Source organism: Panthera tigris, chromosome D4 (assembly GCF_018350195.1).
Source record: "Panthera tigris isolate Pti1 chromosome D4, P.tigris_Pti1_mat1.1, whole genome shotgun sequence".
In the NCBI taxonomy this organism is placed as follows: Eukaryota; Metazoa; Chordata; class Mammalia; order Carnivora; family Felidae; genus Panthera; species Panthera tigris.
In genome coordinates, this window is record NC_056672.1 from 25556994 (window position 1) to 25582385 (window position 25392).

Genomic DNA, 25392 nt, shown 5'->3' on the forward strand with positions numbered 1-25392 from the left:
TGATTGAATCTCTTTATTCATTATTGGTTCATTCAGATTTTTAAAGATTTCATCCTGATTCAGTCTTGGTAGGTTGTATATTTCCAGTAATTCACCCATTTCTTCTAGGTTGTCCAATTTGTAGGTGTACGATTGTTCACAATAGTCTCATGGTCCTTTGTATTTCTGTGGGATCAGTTATAATGTCTGCTTGTCATTTCTGATTATATTTATTTACATCCTCTTTCTTTTTTTCTTAGTCTAGCTAAAGGTTTGTTAGTTTTGCTTATCTTTTTTTTTAAATTTTTTTTTTTTTAACGTTTGTTTTATTTTTGAGACAGAGAGAGACAGAGCATGAACAGGGGAGGGGCAGGGAGAGAGGGAGACACAGAATCCGAAACAGGCTCCAGGCTCTGAGCTGTCAGCACAGAGCCCGACTCGGGGCTCGAACTCACGGACCGTGAGATCATGACCTGAGCCGAAGTCGGACACCCAACCGACCAAGCCACCCAGGCGCCCCTTGCTTATCTTTTTTAAAAAACCCTTTCTTAATTTTGTTTGAAATGCCACATCCTCAGAGAAGCCATCTGTGGCCATCAGTCCCGGAATTGCCTTTCCTTCTATTATTTTATTATGATGTATCAGATGCTCCTGTGTATTTACCTCCCACTGTTAATCAACACCTGCAAATATTCACTTGTTTAACCGTCTGTCTTACCCAATAGGACACAAGCTCCACGTGTGATGGTTTGTATGCTGTCCCTCTATAACCTTGACCCTTAGTGTGGTGCCCAGTTGACTTCTTGCAAAGTGGGTATTGTGTGGGCAGGAGTGCAAGAGTTTAGATCCAAAATGAAGGTAGATACTGACACATTCAATGAAGGAAAATGGGGCCCACTTTGGGTTTGCCAGACAATTCCTGAGCTCTGCTCAAAAACAAGCACATGGAAAACAACACACTAGTCTTTTTATAGCCTTTAAAAGTTTGAAACCTCCTCATTGAGACTCCTCTTGGAATAAAGTTCTGCAAATATTTGGGATGTTCCAAGTGTGAATATTTACAATGTTTAAAATACTCTTCTAATTAACCATTTTATGAGAATGTCTTTACTTTCATGCTCAACTTTTTCCGCTTATCTTTTAGTTCATGTCTTAAATAACTCTTCCGGTTGACTTTCTGAAGAAAGCATTGCTAGTTAATACTGAGTCTAAAATTGGATTTTACTGAGCACTGTAAATATGAGGAGATTACATCCTGGTCTGCAGGGTCCAGGAGGAAACACAGGGCTGCTTCCGTCTAGGATTGCAGCTTCCTGTTCTTTTAGGATGGAAATTTCCTGGTGACCCTGCTCCAGGGGCATCTCTTGGGCTCTGGGGCCCTCCATACTGGAGAGAAAGAGGGAGTTCTACTTTCAAGATCAGATGCTACTCCACCTCTGAAGTGATCCTGCCACAGGGTCGAGGGGTTGCCTGAGCCTCAGAATATCTTGTAAGTGCTGCAAAGACACAAACTCTTGCTGAGAAGTAGACACCGGAGACCCCACGAGCTTGTTGATTAAGCCTACGGACTGTGGAGCCAGACTGCCTGGGTTTCGATCTCAGCTCTTCTGTTTGCTAATTGGATGACTTAGCAAATTACTCAACCTCTCTGTGCCTTGATTTCTTCACCTGACACAGGGGGATGCAGATTAGTCTACCTACTTCAGGGAACTGTGTTGTGAGGAAGCAATGAGTTAATATGAGTTAATATGCATAAAGCCCTAAGAAAAGTATCTGTTTTTTTTTCTATGTTCATTTGTTTTGTTTCTTAAATTCCACATATGAGTGAGATCATATGGTGTTTGTCTTTCTCTGACTTATTTCGCTTAGCATCGTACCCTCTAGATCACTATATTGTACACTTGAAGCTAACTTAACACTGTATGTTAGCCACACTGTAATTAAGATTTTTAAAGAAATGTCTGGCACATAGTAAATGCTTAATAAATGTTATCAATTATTGTATACTGAGGGTATGGGGATCTTTGTTCCTCTGCAACCCTTTTAACAGAGCCTGTTTCACCCATTAAAACCCACGTTTTGACAATTAGCATTCAGATTTCACCCAGTTCCTGTGATCTGTCCACTTCTTTTCCTCTCCTCAGAAGTGTTGTTTGGCCTACCGTCACGGGGCTTCCATACCCTGCCCTCAGCTGACAATTTTGCTTGACCGGCTTTCTTGCCTATGACCTTGAATGGTCTTTCTGGAACATTACTTTCCTTTTTAATGTTTATTTATTTGTTTTGAGAGCGAGCGAGCGAGCGTGTGCGTGCGAGTGGGGGAGGGCCCGAGAGGAAGAAAGAGAATCCTAAGCAGGTGTGAGATCATGACCTGAGCCAAAATCAAGAGTCAGACACTTAACCAGTTAAGCTACCCAGGTACCAAAGGGATATTTCTTTTTATATCACAGGCAAGAGACACTGCACTTCTGCACCCTCTCTGGCCCCAATTAGTGAGGAGTGGTGACGGAGGACCCTTGTCCTCTGCCTACAAGTGAGCTTTCATCAATTCCTAGATCTTTAGCATTGAGCTGAAATAAAATGCTAGCAGCACCATACGTTGGGGTGAGCAATGACGTGGCCTTATCTCGAAGAGGACGCCCAGACATCCAGGTGGTTATCAAGAGGAGGAAAGGGGACGAGGTTTATTTTTCAGCATAGCCCCTTACAGTCTTAGCACATTTCTTTCTCCAAGTCTCCGTCTGCCTCACTGTTGATGGTGTTTGGGAGGGTGGCCTTGCCTGAGGCTGACCCAGTAGATTCTTATACACAATTGGAAGCAGATGAAAATATAGACTTTTTGCCCTTGGTCCAGCACACAGCAAATGACTCCCTATTCATGCAGTGCTACGTGAATCCAGAAGATAATCAGGCATGTCCTGAGGCCCCGGATTGTAACGTCTCTGGTTTTCTCCCAGGCAGTTATTCTGTCCTTTGCTGTTGAGATGGTCTTTGTTCTTTTTCAGTTATTTCCAAGCATCTTCTTTCTGTCTTGTAGTTCCATTTAAAAATTCACATTTTTCCACGAGAATAACCCTCAACTGATCATTTTGGTTGCCAGTGGCTGGCGATAAACTAACACAGCTGAAGTTCCCAGATAATTTGTCATTGTGTGGTGGGGACACACCACGGATAAAAGATTATTGAGACCTGTGAGCTCTCTCAGAAATGTCACTAATCTACACATGAAGTTAGGATTATGAGGACAAGGAGGATGAGTTTCATCCACCTGAGGCTCCATACAACGTGTTCAGATAATAAATTTCTGGTTCACTGTCTCACCCTGGCTCTGTGAAAACTCTTAGCTTGAAAGCTGCCACTATTCTTTTAAAAATTCCCTGGCAGTCCTGGAAGCCAGGAAAGTTTTACTCTCAAACAAGAATTTTGGTGTTTGTATCTGTTAAGTCCTTTATTTAATTACAATAACACATTGTTTAAATTAAGTTTCCTTTGGAAAAAAAGAAGGGTTTAAAGGAAGAAGAAAACATTATGTCAAACTAGACAAAGTTTGGAGAGACTGAAAACTCGGTTTTTCAAAAAAAAAAAAAAATCTAAAACCTTTCTGGAATTCTCTTCCCCATGGCCAATTTGCTCAACTCTGTGGCCTTCATCTAAAAGTGGTTCGCTACCCCTTCACCTGAGTTAGGTCTAAGAGAGAAGTATGTTCATAAAGGCAAGCCGGGCCTCAAATCAGGGTCCTACACGTCTCTGGCAGGCCTTCTAGGAACATTAGAGTTGAGTGTTTAACTTCATAACTGGGCAGTATCTGTTTCCTTCTTTAAAGATGCCAGTTTCAGCGGATATATTAAGCATATCCTCACCGTCGGGGTGAAAATTTGTGGTAGTTAGCTGTATACCAGCAAATGATGGACAAACTGACCAGAATTGAAGAGGTGTTGGTTGTAAGTACACGTGGCTGGCTAGATTCTGTCCTCTCTCCGTCCTTCCCCCCTCCCTCCTTTCCTTGCTTCCCCTATTCCCTCCTTCCTTCCTTTGCACGTTGGAAGTCTTTCTCTGGATGGGAGGGGTTGGGAGACTTTCTAATAGATCTGGGGAGTAAAAGAAAAAACACCTTAGATGTCGATTATATTTCGAGAAAACAAAAAGCGAAGAAAAGCCACTCTTGTGTACTCCCAGAACACTTCTGACACCGCACGTGTGGGTTCTGCCACACCAAGCCAATTGTGGGTGGCCACCAGTTGGGAGTCTTCGGGTTTAACTGAACACTGTCACTAACTGCCTGCACGGGTGAAGGGCTCAGCCCAAGACTGCCCTGCCTTCAGATGCCAACCCCAGGTGGTCACGTCTACTTCGGACCAACTTGTTCTGAATAAGGGAATCCCTCCTTGGGTCTGCTAATTTGCTAGGACTGCTTACAAAACTCAGGGGAACACTGATTTATGCTTATCATAAAGCATATTACAAAGGATGTGGGTGACAAGTTGGATGGAGCAGTGCACAGGGCAAGGAGTAGGGGAGGGGTGGGGAGCTTCCACTTTCTCTCTAGACGTGTCACCCTCCCAGCACCTCCCTGTGGTGCCTCTGGGTTTTCTCTGAAACCCAGAGTTTGAGGGTTTTCTGATGGAGGTTTCCTCATGTAGCCATGATTGACTATTACCTCATTCTCCAGCCCCTCTCAGCTCCCAGAAGGATGGGGCAGGGCTTGAAGTTCCAAGCTACCAATCATATTTGGTCTTTCTGGTGACCGGCCCTCCTCCAACCCCGTCCAGGAGCCCCCAGAGTCTCCTCGTTGGAACAAAAGACGGTCCTATCACCCAGGCTATTACAAGGGTTTTAGGAACTCTGAGTCAGAAACGGGGGTCAAAGACCAAATATTAGGACAAAAGATGCTCCTAGCACCCCTCTCACTCAGGACATTACAAGGGTTTGGGGAGCTCGGTGTCAGGATCAGTATACGTATTTGATCTGGGGGAAGAGACCAATATTTCTATTTCTTATTATGTCACAGTGACGCCGAGGGCTAAACTTTATTCTGCAATTCTCTTTGTCGCGAGCACAGTCGAAGCAGGGCAACAGAAATGAGTGCCGGTTGTCCTCAAAGTATGAGTTAATCCCAGGCTTGATTTATTCAGGTCGTGGAGTGGGCACTAGAGCAGGTGGCTCCCACCAGGCCCAGGAGCCACCAGACTGGGTTCAGAGCTGGGTGAAGTGCTTCTGACTTCACAGCTCAGCCTTGCTTCCCGTAGAGAGGCTGTGGGGCCGGGAAGGTGGGGCAATGGAACCAAATGATTGCCACAAAATTCATCTTTATTACTGCTTTCCTTATAGGGCTGCTATTTAGAATTTACTGAGTGATCACAGCAGATTTTACAGTTTCGGTGTGTGCCAGCTAGCTGTCCTGGGTAGTCCTTCTAGTCCAGAACGTTCAGCAAATCCTTACAGACTGTCTGTGTGGAAAGGCCATGCTGGAGCTTTGGATAGTAAAGAGGTGAGGTAGGAAATGGAGCCTGCCCACAAGCAGCTTCTAACTTGGTGCAGGGTGAAATAAATATCTCTCCAAGATGACGGAGAGTGGTATGTGCCTCAAGAGAAGAGCAGAGGTAGGGTCGCATGGGTGGCTCAGTCGGTTGAGCGTCTGGCTTCAGTTCAGGTCATAATCTATCAGTTTGTAAGTTTGAGCCCCGCATTGGGCTCTGTGTTGACAGCTCAGAGCCTGGAGCCTGCTTTGGATTCTGTGTCTCCCTCTCTCTCTGCCCCTCTTCTGCTTGTGCTCTCTCTCTGTGTCTCATAAATAAATGTTAAAAAAATTTTCAAGAGAGGAGCAGAAGGGCACCCAAGTGGCTCAGTGTCTGACTTTGGCTCAGATCATGGTCTCACATTCAGGAGTTCAAGCCCCACATCGGGCCTACTGCTGTCAGCACGGAGCCCTCTTTGGATAGTCTGTCCCCCTCTCTTTCTGCCCCTCTCCTCTCCCACTTGTGCCCTCTCTCTCTCAAAAATTAATAAACATTAAAAAAAGGAGAGAAGAGCAGAGAAAAGATTGTGGGATATTAATGGAGAGCAAGGAAGAATTGACTTTAATGGGAAGTACCAGGAAAAAAGCCCTTTAAAAGGTGGTGGTTAAACCAGCCCCACACACGAGGTGGATTGTGGGCTGGACGTGGGCACAGAGGACACACAGGAGTCGGAAAGTGGGAGCAGACAGTCTGGTCTGACTGGCGAGGAGAGACACAATTGGTTGGGGAGGGCATTTGGGGCAGATGGGGCTGGGCCTCGGTTGTCAGGTGAAGGAGTTGAGACCACGTGAACGCCAGGAAAGGAGTTTGGGTAACTTCAGGCAGCCTGGGAAAGGGGACTCATGCTGAGCTGTGTGGATTTGTGTTCCTGAGCAAAACCTGTCATCTCCATCTTGTGAGGAACCAAAACTGCCCCCTCAGGTACTGCTTTGTTGTAACTATCTTCTAATTGTATTTGGCCAGGCTCTTCTCGGAGCCTTTGCATCTAGTTCTGTGACTGTCAGGTTTGCTATTGTATTTAAGGAGTAACAGCCCGCAGTGGCTGAGAGTCTGTCACCTGCCAGGCACCTTGGTGAGTGTGTCACATGTCTTATTTCTTTTAATTCCCTTGAAAGCCTAAGGTGGGACATATTTCTCCTACTTTTCAGACAAAGAAACTGAGTCCCAGCGTGTTTCCGTACGTCCTAAGGCTACCCAGCTTCCAGGCGGCAGAAAAACGATCTGTTTCCATTGCCTTCCATTCATTCTCCTACCCGAGCACCCAGAGCTTTTAGTGTTGACAAAGAACGAGAGCTGACAATGGGTGTGCTCAACACATCACATGCATTAACTCACAGAAGTGACGTAAGGAAAGTCCATGCAGTTTGCCCACGGTTGCAAAGTGACCGGGCGGCAAAACCAGACTCCAAGCACATGGTTTTAACCAATTATCAGCCCTGTGGTGCAGGGATTAGGGTCTGGCACAAGCAGCTAGTGGCCACTTAGGTGAATGTTTTTGTTTTGTTTTGTTTATTAATTTTTTTAACGTTTATTTATTTTTGAGACAGAGAGAGACATGAACGGGGGAGGGGCAGAGAGAGAGGGAGACACAGAATCTGAAGCAGGCTCCAGGCTCTGAGCCATCAGCCCAGAGCCCGACGCGGGGCTCGAACTCACGGACCGCGAGATCGTGACCTGAGCTGAGGTCAGACGCTTAACCGACTGAGCCACCCAGGCGCCCCAGGTGAATGTTTTTGAATGTTTTATGAGTGAAATTAAGCAAACAAATGAGAGGGTGGAATAAAGAATGAATGACTCATGTGTATGACACCAAGCCTTAGTTCTTGATTTTCTCCTGGACACTGAGCTAGGACATTGGTGAGCCTCTCCCAAGAGAATGGATGGTTTGACTTGGCCATGACTGCGTGGTCCAGACAGCCGGGCACCCCACAGATGTGGAAATGGGGTCAACTGTTGAATACCACACTTCTCAGTCAACTGGGCTTTGTCTAGAGAAATGAATCTTCTCTCCCGTGTCCTAGTGCTACACTAGGTACGTAGCAGGCTTTAATAGTAATAATTCCGTTAAGAGGAAAATCACAAATAACGTCGGGGTGTTTTGGTAGTCCTTGTTTTTAACTAAACTCACTTCCTTATCTGTTATGACCACTAATATTTTTAAAAAATCGACTTTTATTTTTTAGAAAAGTGTTAGATTTATAGAAAATCTGCAAAGATAGTACAGAGAGTTTCCACACAGCCCTCAGCCAGACTCCTCTGCTGTCGACAGCTCACACTGCTGTGGTACATCGGCATAACTAAGGAAACAACATCGATAGGTACTTTAATATGAACTAGACTCCACACTCTACTCAGATTTCATGAGTTTCCCCCCAATGTTCTTTTTCCATTCCAGGATCCCATCCAAGACACCACATTATATTTACCTGTCATATCTCCTTGGGCCCCTCTGGCTTGTATCAGTTTCTTGGACTTCCTTTGTCATTCATGATCTTGACAACACTGAGGAGTACTGGTCAGGTGTCTTGTAGAATGTTCCTGAATTTGGATTTGTCCGATGTTTTTCTCATAGCGTGGGGTTGTGAGTTTCGGGAGGAAGACCACAGAGATGAAGTACCGTTATCATTACATGCTATCAAGACGAGCACTAAATTTTTAAAGCGAAATCTTTAATTCTTCTACTTTTGATGCCTGTAGCTCTACATTCTTCCCTTTCCTGTTTTTCTGGTGGCCTTGCTGATTCTATTGGAGACAGTAAGCTTTCCTGCAGGCTTACTAGGTCCTAGCTAAGTCTTAATAGCAAAGCATTTTTCGGGGAATTCTGCTGGCCCGGTTTTGCCTAGCCTGGATGAGACAATCTTGGTTTACTAGTCAGGTGAGTTTCTCCTGGTTGAGATGTAGAGCACTTTTTTCGTGACTGCTGATAGGTAAATGGAAGCATTTTAGTTCTTAATGGTGCTGCTGTCACCCAAGAAAAGCACTAATCATGTTGATGGGATAGATGAAATTGAGTTTATAAGGGCAAAGCATAGAAGAAAATACAAATATGTGTTTACAACCATGTTTTTCATAGATGGATGCCAAATTCCATGTTTTGCTTGTTTTCTTTTTTTTTTTTCTAAATATAAAACTTTTGGTAAAGATGATCTTGAATTTGTTTGGAAGCATCCACTGTGCCCTGAGCACAAAAGCCAGCCTGTCTCACTGGCTTGACCTCACTCAAGCTTCCCAGTCTCTTTTCCTGAGAGGGTCCAGGAAAGCTACATCCATTATCAGGAACTTAACATCCATTATCTCCATTTAAAACTACTTTGCTCTTGGGTTTCAACCATGTTTTATCCATACTTGTTAAACATGAAAGGCTTATACATTTCAGGAAAGCCGAGAGGCTTAGACAAATAGAAAACATTAAGCCAATTTCAGATGACAACAATCCTTATTGCTCTTCTGGAAGCGAAAGGGAACAGATTTGAACTGGAGTTTGTGTCACTGAATTTTATTTTGTTTATTTTCTTTCTTTATTATTTTTGGTGTATGTCTCTCTACACTTTTAGGCGGAACAGCACTCCTGCAAGGCAGGATAGCATCAGACTGTTTGTTGTAGACCTTGGCTTGAGGTGCAGATGTTTTGGCTCAGTTAATAATAAACCATTCTTGAACCTATTTTTAATTTTAGTTCATGAAGTAACGGGAAAATATAGCAACTTTTTGAATGTGCTCCTAGGGAGAGCAGAGAAGAGCGAGTGAGAGAGGGAAAGCTAATTAGAGGTAGATGGTTCTAGTTCAGTCCTAGGCTGGCTTTAAGATATTGCCATGAAAACGTCCTGTTCTCCTTTCCCATCATCACCTCTGTCTTGACTTTCCCCATTTAATCCCTCATCATCTTTTTTTTTTTTTTTAATGTTTATTTATTTCGAGAGAGAGAGAGAGACAGAGAGCACAAGTGGAGGGGCAGAGACAGAGGGAGACACAGCAGGCTCCAGGCTCTGAGCTGTCAGCACAGAGCTGGACCCGGGGCTTGAACCCACGAACCATGAGGTCATGACCTGAGCCGACGTGAGACGCTTAACTGACTGAGCCACCCAGGCTTAACTGACCAGCCACTCTTTCAGCTCCTTGATCCCTTTCCCTGGTGTGGACGCTGCTCCAGTCTGGGACATGCTTTGTTGGCTGACATCTACATCTTTCTCTCCAATGTCAGGCCTTAGGGTGAGGGGTGCCACACATCTCTGCCTGCCTGGCTATCCCTGATGGAGCCCCAGAGATTTCGAGCTTAGCATTAACCCAACCTCTCTCCAAAGTGAGAACTGTTTGCTCCGATTCCTGGAAATGCTCACGAATAGACTCCATGTGCAGGGAGAAGGGGCTGTGGAAGGGAGCCAATCAACCCAGACACCCTCCCAACCCACAGGGCCTCTGCTGGAGCCCGTGTCTGGAGCAGGCAGGACGCAAGGCAGCCCAGGGCAGGGCTTTCGGGGTAGTGGCAGGTTGCTACCAATGGGCTAACGGGCCCTCACCTACTTCTGACAGGTGGGGACACACAAAACTCTTTTTGGTTCTTTTAATCTTACAGAACCAGGTAACCACATGCACGGTCTCAAGTCTGGCTCCTGGTTATTATATGTGGTGCCAACCGTGACTGAGAATGTTGGCCCTTTTGCCTCTGGCCTTCTCTGGGGCCCGCAGCTGCCCAACTAGAGGCCCAGGGCCGCGGGCTCAGCCGACTACCGTGGGCTCTGCGTCAAACCAACAGTTTGCAGGTGGTAGCGGCACGAGAGGTGGCCGCCAGGTGGCAGAGGGGCCACAGCTGCTTACAGATGCTCGGTGCCGCCATCTACAGCGGTTCAGCGTGCGCGCGGGGATCGACTTCCTGTCTGTGACCGCCACTGCCAGGGTCGTGCTTGACCCCCCCAGTGGATGTTTCTGTGCACCAGAGCGAGCTGCACATGGGGGGCTTCTGGAGCCTGAAAGAGGCTTTAAGAAGTCGGCTAAGGGCCTGGAATCTATCCCAGTCCCCAACCTTGGTGGGGCGTTCTGCCTGGGGAATGAGAGGCGCGCAGGGAAGAGCAGAGCAAAGGGAAACAGGTGCTACAACCCTGGAGGTCGGAGACTGCCGTGCAGGGGATGCAAAGCTGTCACCCCAACCCAGGAAGTGCCACTTCTGCCAGACCATCAGCTAACTGGTGGCCTCGTGTGTGCTGAAGGCCCAGCAGGCCCCCAGCTCACAGGGAAAGACAGCCTACTTTCTGGTGGAAGGAGAAGAGGAGATCCATAGCCCTGCCCTGCTCCTATGCATTCGTGTGCCTGTCTGTACACACATGGGTGTTTTTTGTTTTTTTTTTTTGCCAGCACATGTGTTTTTGTGCTTATGTACGTGTGTGTATGAATGGGTACGCATGAATGCGTGTGTGATTTGACAGTGCAGGGAAAATACAGCTGGGAAAGGATCTTGGTAGCAATTAAAGCTTGATGTTTAAATCACGGGCACACATTTTTTATAGAACCTGCTACCTTGTAGTCCCGATTACATGACTGGGGATCCCAGAGCAGGGCCAGGGGGAGTGAGGCGTGCTGCATCGGACCTGTGCCTGCTTTCTGCCGCCCATACGCCACTTCACAGGGTTCTAACTCCTGGGTACTTCGGCTACGTTTTCCTCGGTTGGGCTAATTTTCTTATTTGGGGACACTGCATTTCCTGAGTAAATTCAAATACATCGCTTTAAGTTGATTTCGATTCTTTTGCATTTGATTCAAATGCACCCTTTTCCAGGGCCGTCCTGGTAAACACAACCAGGCCTTGAGAAACCATTGTAAAGCTATATGAGGTCACAATAGGGTAGAGGCCTCATGATTCCACTGTGGGTTTAAGAAATGTCAAGTGGCAGAAACCTAAATACTCTTCATTTTCCAGAGCCGGGAGAATGCAATTATAACATGACTCACTATTTCACGGGTTCATATATGTCCTCGTGTGCATGTGTGTGGATCATGGGCTCTTCAGCACATCAGTAAACATTTATACTGGGTGCTGGGACATGCATATCCATTAGGAGCCTCTTGAGGGCAAGGCACAAAATATTAGTTGGGGAATAAGACTGGGGAGTGCTGGGAGCAGAGGACCGGATGGGGGTGAGTATTTTATCACTGGCATGGTTTAGAATTGCTGGTGCTTTTTATCACCAGCAGATGCACTTCTAGTTGGTTTTATTACTGTTTTTAAATTCCCTGCAGACCACACACCCCCTTACTGCCCACACCCACGTAGATTGCCCCTCCACTTGGTACCCCCTACTCGGCATGCTGCCTACCCGACTTGGTAATACTGCTGCAAAACACCTAGCGAAACAATGAGAAAAATTCTGTTTCTAACGAAATAAATTCTGGAGTCAGCTGGTTTCAGGGTTGCTTTGGCAGCTTAATGGTATCATCTAGGGTCTTTCTATTTGTCACTCCTCTTTCAGTATCCTTATAAGACACCCGCCTTGCTTCAAATGGCCCAGGATGGCATTGGGTGGAGATAAGGCAATGTCCAGCCCAAGAAGAGGAGTGTTTCCTCTTGTTTCCTCTGATATGGGAGGACAAATGAAGAGGACACGTTTCCCGGAAACCACTCTGGAAAACTTTGCCACAGATTGCATTGGCCAGGATTAGTCACATGGCCGTGAACTAGTTCAGGGATTGGCAAATCTGGCCAGCACCTACTCATGTTCAGCCCACAAGCTAAGAATGGTTTTTATATTTTTATATTTATTGGTTTTTATTTATTTGTATTTATTTATTTATTTTATTTATTTATATTTATTTATTTTTATATTTTTATATTGAATGGTTTTTATATTTTTGAATCGTTGAAACAAAACATCAAAAGTGGGGCACCTGGGTGACCCAGTCAGTTGAGCATCTGACTTCAGCTCAGGTCATCAGGTAGCGGTTCGTGAGTTCGAACCCCACATTGGGCTCACTGCTGTCAGCCTGTCAGCGTAGAGCCCACTCGAGACCTTCTGTCCGCCTCTCTCTGCCCCTCCCCTGCTTGCTCTCTCCCAAGAATAAGTTAAAAAAAAAGAAAAGAAAAAATCAAAAGCAAAATAACATTTTATGACATGAAAATTAAACACAATTCCAATTTCAATGTCCATAAATAAAAGTGTTGTTAGAATACAGCCACGTCCAATTGTTTATGTATTGACCAGGGCTATTTCACGCTACAGAGGCAGAGGTCACTGTACAGAGACCAAATGTTCTGCAAAGCTGAAATATTTACTCTCTTGTCCTTTACAGAAAGAGTTTGCTGACCCCTGAACTAGCTGAGTAGATGGCTGGGGTTTCTGGCATTTCCAGTCCCTATGGTGTGCAGCTTGGAGAAGTTTAGGTCAGTTAACTAAGGTCACTCGGCAAGTGTCACAGAATCCGAGCACAGATCTGTTTGGTTTCTCACCCTGTGCTGTCCATCAGCTGAACCTTGAACCATGAGATGAACGTGTTCTGTAGGGGCAGCATGAGTGGAGCACAGGGTTTAGAAGATACACAGGAGGGCTGAGTCTGATGAAGCTGGAAAAAGATACTGCAGGAGGTTAGGTGAGGGCCAGACTGTGGGGGCTTTGAATGCTGAACTAGAAAAGAAGAACTTTAGGCTTTTGAAGTGGAAGTCTTTTGAGGAGGATATGAGCAGTTCTGAGATGACAGCTCTGACGAAGAAGTAACAGATGGAATAAACGTCTGGTACGATACAGCTGATTTTTGATAGCGGTTAGCCCCTTCAGCTAACACCGTCATTATAAAGGGATCCCACCAATCTTGCTATACAGCCCAGAGAGGTGCAATGTGGCAGAATGGGCTTGAAGGTGAGTTTTGTTTGGCTTCACTGATTTTTTTTTTTTTAAGGGAGTAAACCACTAAACTTAAGACTCCATATAAAAATAAGGGTGTCTGGCATCTCTCAAATAAATTGGAACATCTGGCAACTGGTTCCACATTTCCACATGACAAAAATTGGCTGGAGTTGAGTTGGGACTGATGTTTTTATATTCTCCGTAGTCTTTACCCCTGCTTATTACTCTTTCGACACTGAGGTCAAGAGTGAGTTCCTGTATCAGTTAGGGTTACATGAGACGCTGTAACAAGTAAACTCTGACATTCCAGTGACTCGATAATCTATAGAAGTATATCATGTTACCCATGTAACAATCCAGTGCGGGTGTCTCAGGGAGTGGATAGCTCTCCTTCACACAATGAATCATTCAGGGACTCAGGTTCCTCCTATCTCATGGGCATAGCCATCTGAGCCTTGGAGTCTTCTGTATGCAAGTGGTGGATAGGGAAAAGAAGGTAGAGAAGGGTCAGATTTCACATTGATCAGAAGCCCTTATGGCAATTGGATTTTTGACCTCTGACCTTATAGCCAATACATTGGTTTAGAACAACAATTTAATGTATATAAAGGGTCTGGTTGGGAAGCTCTGATGAATTTGTACTGGTATTTGCTCACTATGTCTGCATATTGACTCCATCGGCTTCCTCCTAGTTAAATACTGGACCTTTTTTTTTTTTTTTTTAATTTGTTAATTTTTGTCATGTAACAGACTACTTCAGGGTTTCATGGTATGACAACGCCCAATCCTTTTGTTTCGCTCATTGATTCTGTGGATCAGGAATTTGGGCAAGCAAGGCAAAAATGACTTGGCTCTGCTCCTCAGTGACTGGAGACTCAACTGGGAGGGCTTGAACATCTGGGGTCTTACTTAAATAGCTGGAGGGTGGAATCATCTGAAGTTTCCTTCACTCACAGGAAGTGAGTATTTGGGCTATTTGGGACAGTCAAGGGGGAGCTACACCTGGCTTCCTCATGTTTTTTGGGCTTCCTTGCAGCATGGCAGCCTCAGGGCAGGTTTCTTACATGGTGGCTTGGACCTTCAAAAGCAAGTATTTTTGGCAAGCAAGGCCTGAGCTCCATAATATTTTATAACTTAACTTTGGAGGTCATGTAGCTTCACTTCTATAGTATGCTATGGGCCAAACAGTCATAAGTCAATCTTAATTCAAAGGGAGGGGAGATAGATTGCCACCTCTTGATGCGAAGAAGGTAAAAAGAAAGACACACACACAAAACTGGAGGCCATATTTTAAAACTGATACAGATCGGCACCTTAACTGACATCTTTGTGCATGTAGCATAAAGCAGGCCATTCACAGCTAAAGGAGTCAAGTTTCTCAAAAGCTCAAAATATCTCTAACCTGTGGTTTCTGTAATCATCTCTCATTAGCCTGGGGAGATAAAGTGAATGAGAACAATTCTAATTGCTCAAAACCATGACATATGCTATACATCCCAGGTAATCTATTTAAAAGCCTAGTTTCTTCCTTTGAATTTTAATATATTTGACTTTGAGTCGGTATGGAATCCTCCCTAGTCTGACATGTGGCTTCTGTCTGAAACAGTTCTCAAAATGTGTCTAAGGCTTCAAGCCTGGCTGCAGATCAACTAGTCCTCCTTAAATAGGATTTATAATTCTGGGTATACTTGGATCTAGAACAGGGTCTTTGTCTCAGGTCCACAGATGAAATTCAAGGCATCCATGATCTTGGATAGGAACACTTACATATTTATTTTCACTAACCTCGAACTGAAATACAACATTTCGTTTAGTTATGAATGTTGGCAATGAACCCTACTAATATTAGCTGTACCTATGACCCCGGGGCTTTGCCAGCAAAAGAAATCAATGATACTTTCATGTATTATTACAGTTGTTTCAGTTCTCTTGAAGTACTGTTTATGTTCATCATTACTTTGAAATTATGATAGTTCTTGAACACGTTAGGTTGCACATGACCAATCTTCCTTTCTACAGACACATGTCCAACAAAGCTGGGCAATTATCCAGATGACTCCGCTCCCTGTTGTGGTTCAGCCACCAGCCCGGGGCATCCTTCCTTCTCACCCTGTCACCAGGCACCTACATTGCTTTGCATTCTTCTCTAATGCACAGTTGTGGAATGGCCAAAACATGGGAGGAGGGGAGTCATTTTTATTGCTTGGTAACATTTTGCAAAAATGGACAGTCAAAATGTGAATTTGTAGCCCTCTATAAAGGGGTGCACCTGTAATTCTGGAGGTGATTGTGGGTGAGAATTCTGGTGGGGTTGACAGAGGAGTAACAGGGAGTATGGACATAGGAACTGGAGAGTGGGACCAGCCTGGGTAACACTTTCATCTGGAAGTTTAGGGCTCTACCTTTATGGACAGAGCCATGTTGTGAAAGGCAGAGGCTTTGCAAAAGTATTATTTTTGGGAGTAGGCATGAACATGGCATAAAAGTTAAAAGACCCAAAACGGATTTACTGAAAGGTACTCACCTTAATGCTGTCCCTCAGCTACCCACATCCCTTCCCCAGTGATAGTAACTGCTATCACGTTTTGGGGCATAACTCTCCATCTAGTGAATTTTATGCAATCAACACACACACACACACACACACACACACACCACACAGTACCATGCCTCTGCCATGGCAAGAGTGTCCTATTTTTTGAGTATCATGAAAACGTGCATTATATTACAAAACTCAAATTGTATGAGAAGACATCAATTGCTGAATAAAAGTCTCCTTATGCTTCTCCTTGAGGAAAATTATTTGAAGTATTTATTTTTTAGTGCTTTTGATGTCTAGCTCCATATTTCAGATAAGCTGCATATATCTGACTTACTCACTTTTATTGACTTACTGACTTCAGATAGGGTCTAGTATTCTCCACTATGAAATGCTTCAGCTAAATCCGTGTCCATTAATGAGTGTAAGTCATCTTTAACATTTTTATATTAGTTATTCTTTTCATTCTTCCTTTAGTTATTTTTATAACTTTGACAACTGTTACTTTTCTAGTGTCAGTATTAATAACATTTGTTTTCTGTTCTATAGATAGGATTAATTATTCCATGCATCGACCATATGTTCTTCTGAGTATTAACAGTGACCAAAATCAGCACTATTTTATTATGTAAATATTATTTATTTCCAAACAAATTATTGTGATTGGACTCTGAGAGAGGGAAATATAACCTAAATTGCTAACACCCAAAGCAATATTAATCATAACACTAATATGTATGGAATACCACCAGCCCACTTATTTATTTTTAAAATGTGTGTGTGTGTGTGTGTGTGTGTGTGTGTGCGCACGTGTGATAGAATTGATACATAACATTGTGTAAGTTTACGGTGCACATGTGTTGATTTCCTGCACTTAGACATTGCAGCGTGATGCCCACCGTAGTGTTAGCTAACACCTCCATCATATCATACAGTTATCATTGTTTTGTGTGTGTTGGGAATAATTAAGATCTAGTCTCTTAGCAACTTTGAAGTTTATAATACAATGCTGTTGTCTGTAATCACTATGCTTTGCCTTAGATCTCTAGGACTCATTTATTTACCAGTTGCAAGTTTGTAATCTTGAACAACATATCCCCAATTCCCACCCCCCCCCCCTGCCCCTGGTAACCACCATTCTACTCTGTTTTTATGAGTTTGGCTTTTTTAGATTCCACCTGTAAGTGACAGCATACAGTATTTTTGAGATAAATCAGATAGAGAAAGGTAAATGCTATATGCTATCACTTACAGGTGAAGTCTACCAATCCTACTTTAAAAATGAGCATGTAGAGGTCCAGGGTACTAAGAAACTTGTCCCAAGGTCACACAGTATTTAGTAGAACAGGGTGGACAGGATTTGAAACTGGGAAATATGATTCAAGAGCCCATGATCTTAACCACTGCACTATTCTTGCCTTTCGAAGCAATAAAAGCAAATGGATTCTCTTGCCTCATACTCCATCAATTTCCTGTCTCCTAAAATTCCTTGTAGTAAAGCATACATGGAAATGGTTGAAGTAAAATGTAAGAGTAACCCCTGTACCTTTCCCATAACCATCGCCCATCCCAAAGGAAACTAATGTTAACACTTTGGCAGATATCTTTCCAATCCCTTTTCCATGGAATTTAATGAGCTCACATGTTCTGTATTTTACCAATTGACTTGCTTTTCGATTTGGAGATCTTCCCATATCAGCATATAAAAATCTACTACATTCCTTTTTAAATAGCAGTAAAACATTTTCTTTATAAGGCTGTTCTATAATCTACATAATCACTCCCTTATTGATGGATGTTTGAATTGGTTCCAGTGTGCACTATTACAGACGCAACAGCCAGGAATGGCTTAGTCCTGCTCTTTGGGCAAGTGTGTATTTTTGTCCAGGATAGGTTGGTAGCAATGAAAGTGCTGTATGTGTCAGGCACATTACAAATTGTGATGGCTCTTGCCAAATTGTTTCTCCCTACGCCCAACAGGCTTTAAAATTTATATTTCTTCCACATTGAATGAAAATGCTTCTTTCTTTTAGAGCATCTTCAACATTTGAAATCATCCCATTTTTTAAAAAAGTGTTTATTTATTTATTTTGAAAAACAGTGTGAGAGAGAGGGGCAGAGAGAAGGAGAGAGAGAACCCCAAGAAAGCTTTGTGCTGTCAGCCCGGAGCCTCACATGGGGCTTGATCCCTTGAACCGTGAGATCCTGACTTGAGTCGAAATCAAGAGTCGGATGCTTAACTGACTGAGTCACCCAGGTGCCTCATATATATATATATATATATATATATCTATATATATATATATTTTTTTTTTTTTTTTTTTTTTTTTTTTTTGCCAAGCTAATGGGTAAAACTTATGATATCTTTTATGGATAAAACTTATGGGTTGTTCATATGCATTTTTATTATTAATAAGCATCACCATCTTTTTATTGACATTTCACTCTGTTTATTGACATTTGTAATTCTTCCTCTGCAAATTGCCTGTTTATAGCATTTGCTCAGTTAACTATTGAGATATGGGCCTCATAGGTTTTTTAGGAAATCTGTATACTTGGGATAATAATCTTTTCTTTAGGACATTGTATATATTTTTCTACAATGTATTGCTTGTTTCTTGGGTTTATTTGTGGTGTCCTTTGTCTTACAGAATTTACAATTTTTAAGTAGTCAAATCTGTCAGTCTAGTGTAAGATGCTGCAATTAGCATCTCAGACCCAAAGTGTCTAAAACCACATTTCCCACTGATCCCCAGGTTACTTTCTCCTCTTGACCTTGTACCCATTCATTTATTTAACAAATGCGGCAAGGCCTATGGGACACTTGAGTTTTTGTTTTGTTTTTGTTTTTACCAGGAGGGTGGCTGGCAAACTTCGGGGCAATGATTTTGTAATTTTTTTAAAAGCAAGAGAGTTCAAAGAGATCTTTTAAAATGCAATTATCATGCACTCCACTTAGAAGCAGAAAACAATAGGTGGTGAGGATTGTGTCTTTGCAAGTTCCTGCACTGAAACTTCATTGCAAATTACTAAATGTGTTGCCTCAGGACAGACTTCTCAACTCTGATGTTGTCAAACTTTATTTGGCTCTCTTTAGCTCACTAATGTCCAAACCAGACCTCTTTTCAGCCCACAGAGACCCCATTTTTTATTGTGAGCACAATAGGAGTGGGAAGCACGCAGAAAGATGGTGCAACTTTCTGCACAAACCCAGGGCAGGTGTTCTCTCGCGGTGGTGGAAAACGTTCCTGAATCCTTCCCATGCTGGGTGGGGTTGGGAGGCAAACCTAGGGGAAACTATCAGTTTGAAAAATGGGGTCTCTTTCCTTCCTTCTTGGGATTTTTCTCCCTCCTTCCTCCTCCTCTTGGCCCTCCCATTGGTCTTGTCAAGGAAGGAAGCATGTTGCTTTATGTTCATTCTTTGCTCTCCCCCAGCTTTCATGGCTGTCCTTTGGGGACCTCACAGAAACTTCCCATTGCAGAGTACTTGACAACATGGAAACTGGGTCGACTCAAACCTGTGAATTTCCTTTCCTGAAACCTTAGGATGCCATGGGGTCCCCCAGCTGATTTCATAAATTTGGTGTCACATTGTAAATCAAGCAGCTGCAGAGTGGCCAGAACATCTGCTTGGTTCTGCTATTCTCTTTACAGCAAAAGAAAACTAACTGTAAAGAGGTCAGTGAGATGTGTATATTGACAGTAAGTGCTTGTATGGATCAGAAATATCTGGATCTTTTGTTTCCTAAAAATAACATCTCACACAAACACACACACACACACACACACACACACACACACACATAACATGGAACTCTTGAAGTGAGTAGTTCCCTGGAGGTTATTGGGATCTCTATTCAATTTTAGCAATTTAAAGATGTTGGAAGCAGTGGTGGAACATAAATAGTTAAAGAGGGTGCAAGACAGGAACTGTTATCTATAACTACTAAGGCATGGGAGACCATTTTCTTTAACAAGATTATATCTATTTCCATTTCTTACAGACTAGCGTATCAGTTTAGGCTATGCTGTGGTAGCAAACACCCCCTTCCCTCAATTTCAGCAACAACCCCACAGAGGTTTGTTCATGGCTTGTGCAAGCTTGATGGGGGTCAGATGACCCTCCTAGACAATTGACCTCCATGCGTGGGGAACTGGACCAGAGAGTTGCACACAGCCCTTAGGCTCTAGCCACGTGGCCATAGCCACTGCAAGAAGGTTTGGGAATGTGAAAGAGTCCAATGGGTGTTTGGCAAGCAGTAAATGTCTCGGATACCCCAAGCTGGATTTGAGAGACATAATAACGATAATAATTCCTCCTTGTTTTGCTTAATTGTTAGCTTTGACTAGCAACTATCCCTTTCCTTCTTTTTCTCCTTTCTTTTCATTTCTACCACCAATAACCATAATAGTATGCTAAAAATCAATCTTAAATGACAGGTAGAAAGTCAATATGGTTTAAAAGGTGTGTGTGTAGAAGAATATCTATGGACTATGTATAGTTCTATAGGAATAAAGTTATTCTACTGTGAAATACAAGTTCTTAACTAAAGGTTCCCCAGCATGCTGTCCTCTGCCCCTTAAATAGTTTCTACAGTAGACTGTTTGGTCAGCCGTTCAAGTCCATCCTCCCTGTACTGCCCTCCTGAGCCTTTCTGAAAATCACCTGGGACACTAGTTAAAGATATAGATTCGTGGGTCTCATGCTGAATGCACTTAAACCAGAATTTTGTTGGGTAGGGCTCATGTTGAAAGAGCTCCACAGATGATTCCAATAAACACTGAAATTTGAGAAAGGCTAACTTGTATTAATTCTCCCAGGAGTATATGCATATTTTAAAAGGATAGCTGAAAGAAGAAAATGCCTCATACAAAAGAATGATCTACTAAAAGTTGATAGTCAAACACTGGTTGGGGGAGTGACCTTTGGGCAAAGGCTTTCCTCCATTCAGTCATACGAGTTTGCTTATTCAGCTATGTTAAGTCGGCGTGGACAATTCGTTTTGTATTGTTTTGTTGTTTTAAAAATGTCTCTTTCAGGTATTCTACTGTATTCTTGTGTTGCATCTGTTGGGTCTTCTTGACAAGGAATAGTTTCCTATCATAGATTTTCATTTTTGAAAAGTTCATCTGCAGGTGGGAGCTCATTTTCAGATGGAGCTATTTTTTCCTCTAAGGGTGTCCCTGATCCCTGGAATGTGGAAGTATCCTCATAAAGTGGTTTTTGCTTTGTTCCATCAGGTGTCCAACAGGTTTTACTTGCTTTGGACCGTTTCCCCGTGGTTGGCATCATGGCACCTTGCAGGGAAGGATGTACTTGAGATCTCCAAATCACACATGGCACAGGCATGTGGTTTTTAGTTCTATCCATCCAATGGCATGGGAGAGGTGTACTTCCTTGCCATTCAGTAGACCCTATTATAGTGTTGTTGTTTTTCTAGACCCTTCCTTCTCAAAGCAAATAACGCTTCCAGGGTCTGTTTCAAAGCCATATATCCTATCCCTTCAAAATTCCTACATTGTCTCTGATACCATTCACTCCTTTCTTTGGGCAGCCATGGTATCATCTGTAAGATAACTATGTAGCTTTTAATTTCTTTCTTTTTTTTTTATTTCCTGGTGCCTAAGGGTATTCAAATCTTTATTTTGAATTCAGCTTAGAATTTTTTTAAATGGTGATATTTTATCCACTATATGTTTGGAGCCTGGCCAGGGAAGGGCATAGTGCTTCAGTCTGCCATTTTACCTGAAGCTTCACAAGGTTTTTTGGAAGCATGTTCCTTTGCAGTCAGTTGTGTTCATTTGCTTTGTGCCATCGGTGATGTTTTGTTTGGTGAATCCCTTTGCTCTTGGACAATATTTGATGTTAAAAAAGGGCCCCCTTCAAGCAGAAAACAGACCATTAATCAGAGTCTCCTGTGGAATTTGATTCAATTTCCTCCCATAGCTCTTATCACACTATGTTATGGTCAGTTCCAGACAGCTTTGCTTTCCATACCATAGGCTTCTAGGGCCAGTGAGCAGATCTCACTAACCTTTTTATCTTCAGTGCTGGAAAAGTGTCTAGCACACAGGGTTGGTTGGGAAAATGTTTGTGTTATTGATTCTTAGGCAGGAAGACTTGCCACTGAGGATGGTGATGGTGATGGTGATGATGATGGGGATGGGGATGATGTTGTGTGCTACTGCATAAGAAGGGCCCCACAGAATTCTGGTTCTGGTGTGAATGGTTAGAACATCCTTCTCAGTTTATCGGATTTTTAAGTGCTGTTAGTGGCTATTAACTAGTCTGTGTAGATCAACACCTGCTCCCTGCCTAGATGCACACACAGCCATTAGTCGCAGAGAACAGCCTCACCCCAGGGATTGGAAATACATAAAAACTCAAGGAGGGACTTATCTTCCTGTTCTCAGTGATGGCCTTGGGTCCCCAAATACACGCTCACAGGCCATCTGCCACATGCTCTGTTTGCCCACTTACCTCCTTTCCTCCCTCCTTCTCTCTCCTTTCTACCTCTATAGGTGAAGGTGCTTAACTGAGATAAACCATAGTGATTTATCAGTAATATTTGTTGAATGAATTCTTTTAATTAGCCTTAAAAAGGCAAAAATATTGTCCAGCTTACTTTTTCATACAGAGGCGCCTCTAATGTATAAACTAATGATAATGGTTAACACTTACTAAGCACATCATTTTCCATCAGGTATCTGGATGGAGATACCAATGACACCTATGGAATCATTTCATCTCGGAAACCACCTGACGTATATGACACATATGTTGAATCCTGCTCACCTGAGGCAGAGAGTAATTCATCCCAGATCACACATCCTGTAAATAGTAGAACCGAGAGCTCTGAGTCCAGGCTACCTGGTTATAATGGTTGTACCACAGTTCAAGCATTACTCATCTGCTGAAGAAACACTCCACGTTGCAGTGCCCACCAGGCCCAACCACACAGTTGGGATCTTTATTTTTCAGTCAAGAGCAATATAAAAGGATAGAAAGTGCTGGGCCCCTCATCCCCTTCCAGGTTGTCAGATTCAAGGAGACAGGGAACCAAAGCAGTTAGGTTTTCTGTGGCAAGGCTGAGTCTGAAAGCTTAGGTCAGTACCAAGGATTTGTGATCTCAGTATCGTGGACCCTTCATCTGGTTTCTAGATGATAGGATTATATTTTAAGAACTTAATGGTAATAGTATTTAAATATTAATATTAGAGAAATAATAATCAAAAATTAGCCAAATTAAATTCAATTTAAATATTCAAATCAAATATTCAAACATTCAAATTAAATTTCTTTAATGATCTGAAATAAATGTTGAGATGCAAGCAAATCTGTTTTATAGTTTAAAAAAAGAGGGGGACAGAGACAGAGAAAGAGAAAATGCTAACCTTAATACAGGCTCTAGAGAAGCTGGCAGTCTCTCTGTGTGAGACGTCTAGCACCACAGACAAGAAGTTTGGCTAAGGCAATACTTTCCATGAGAGATGATGCTTACCCACTCTGCCTGCTCTGGGGACCAAGATCTAGACTGTAATTACATGAGTTTGTGTGTGGGGTCCATTAGACCAAATATCTATTCATTAGGCTATCTGGTAACTCTATGTTAACAAGGATTAGGTGGAGGTCATGGGCAAGTTCCAGGAAATCTTGTAAAAATGCTTACATATGTTCTTTGTCCCTTCTGGCTCATTTACTCCCTTTTTTAAAAAATTTAAATTTTAGTTATTTAACATACAGTGCAATGTTGGTTTCAGGAGTAGTGTCAGTGATTCGTCACAAGTGCCCTCCTTAGTACCCATCACCCATGTAGCCCATCTCCCACCCACCTGCCTCCACCAATAGCTTGTTTTCTATCACTAAGAGTCTCTTGTGGGTTTTTCCCCCTCTCTTTTCTCCCCCCGCCCCATTCCCATATGTTCATCTGTTTTGTTTCTTAAATTCCACATATGAGTGAAGTCATGTGGTATTTGTCTTTCTCTGATTGACTTATTTCACTTAGCACAATACATCCTGGCTCATTACAAAGAGCAAGATCTGATTCTTTTTGATGGCTTAGTAATATTTCATTGTATATTTTATACTACACCTTCTCTACCATCTTTACCTATTCGTCAGTCAATCATTTCCTTCCTGTTGACTGAAATTTAAATAATGGTTGCGGATGCAGCAGCCATCTTGGACCATGAGGTATACCATGATGGAGTAAAAAGGGTGAGCCTGGACCCTTGTCCTCCTGGAGAGCACTATCAGTCCTGGACTGCTTTGGTTTAGATATGAAAAAAAATGTCCTTTTAACGAATTCAAGTTATTGTTAATTTGGATTTTATCCCACTTACACCTAAACCTAATTGTAGTTGATCAGCCCCGTGCCAAGTGATTCCCAGCGGACATTACGCAGTGTGAGTTGGAGAGAAGCAAAGCCTACTTACTGATTCAACCGTTTTGCAGCCAGCAGACCAGACCACAGAACCCTGTCAAAACAATAATGGTGGTGCTTGCTCTGCTTAGATACTCTCCCCCGAGTTTGTGCTTAGCTGACTCCTTCCCACTGTGATAAAGGGGAGGTGGAAAGCTCTGCCACCTTTTAAGTGCTTCCACTTCTCACCATCTGACTTTTGCCAGGTGCCTTTGCTGTTTCGATCAGAGAAAGCTGGGTTCCTGATTGTTCCGTTCCATATTGTGGGAGATAAGAATTTGGTGGGGCTTATCCCTTGCATTAATTACAGCAGAGAACTAGAAGGGCCCAGGTGATGCTGGGAAGCCTGATTCCATTTCTTTTTCTCCAGAGGAAGAGTGTGTAGTGGGTGAAGATAATAAGGATAGTAGGGACAACACGAATGCTCTGGTACAAAGTTCACTTTGCTTTTCAGGCAAGCAGGTCTTCCCATTAGACTCGCCAGCTCGAAGTGTATCCAGGGTAGAAACTTAAGGCGGATGTAATTGAAGTCCATAAGCATATTGGGAACGAGAAATTGCAAAATGCTGTGGGATGGCATTTACACCGAAGGATCTGCAATTATCCCCGCTGATGGTGAGGGATCTTATCGCTACTCCTCTGGGCCAGGATGTAGTCGCTTCCTCCTCCTCGTGAGTGTGATGGTATCTCTTGTGACTTGGCTCTGAAACAACTCCTGCTTAGAAGCTGACACCGCACTTGCAAAAAAATGTTTCTAATCTTTGAAATAATGACAGTACACCATGAGAGTCTTGAAATGGTTTCTTTTTTATTTTTAAAGTTTATTTATTTATTTTGAGAGAGAGAAAGAGCACTCGGGTTGGGGAGGGGCAGAGAGAGGGAGAGAGAGAATCCCAAGCAGGCTCTGCACTGTCAGTGCAGAGCCCAAGACGGGGCTCGAACCCACGAACCGTGATACCATGGCCTGAACCAAAATCAAGACTCTGACGCTTAACCGACTGAGACATCCAGGTGCCCGTTGAAATGGTTTCCTAGCTCGGGCAACTTTTTTACTACTCTGGCTTTGCAGTTGTCGATGTATGAAGACTTTACTGAAGGACTGTGCT

At 43.1% G+C, this 25392-nt stretch overlaps 1 long non-coding RNA gene across 1 annotated transcript in view; it reads left to right on the forward strand.

Annotated features, from left to right (window-relative positions):
- The first annotated feature begins 11412 nt into the window (after positions 1 to 11412).
- LOC122233013 overlaps positions 11413 to 25392 on the forward strand; it is a 38662-nt gene continuing 24682 nt past the window's right edge. The window contains exons 1-2 of the long non-coding RNA XR_006210425.1: positions 11413 to 11624; positions 12774 to 12864. This is a non-coding gene — a long non-coding RNA (uncharacterized LOC122233013). The remainder of the gene's footprint in view (positions 11625 to 12773; positions 12865 to 25392) is intronic.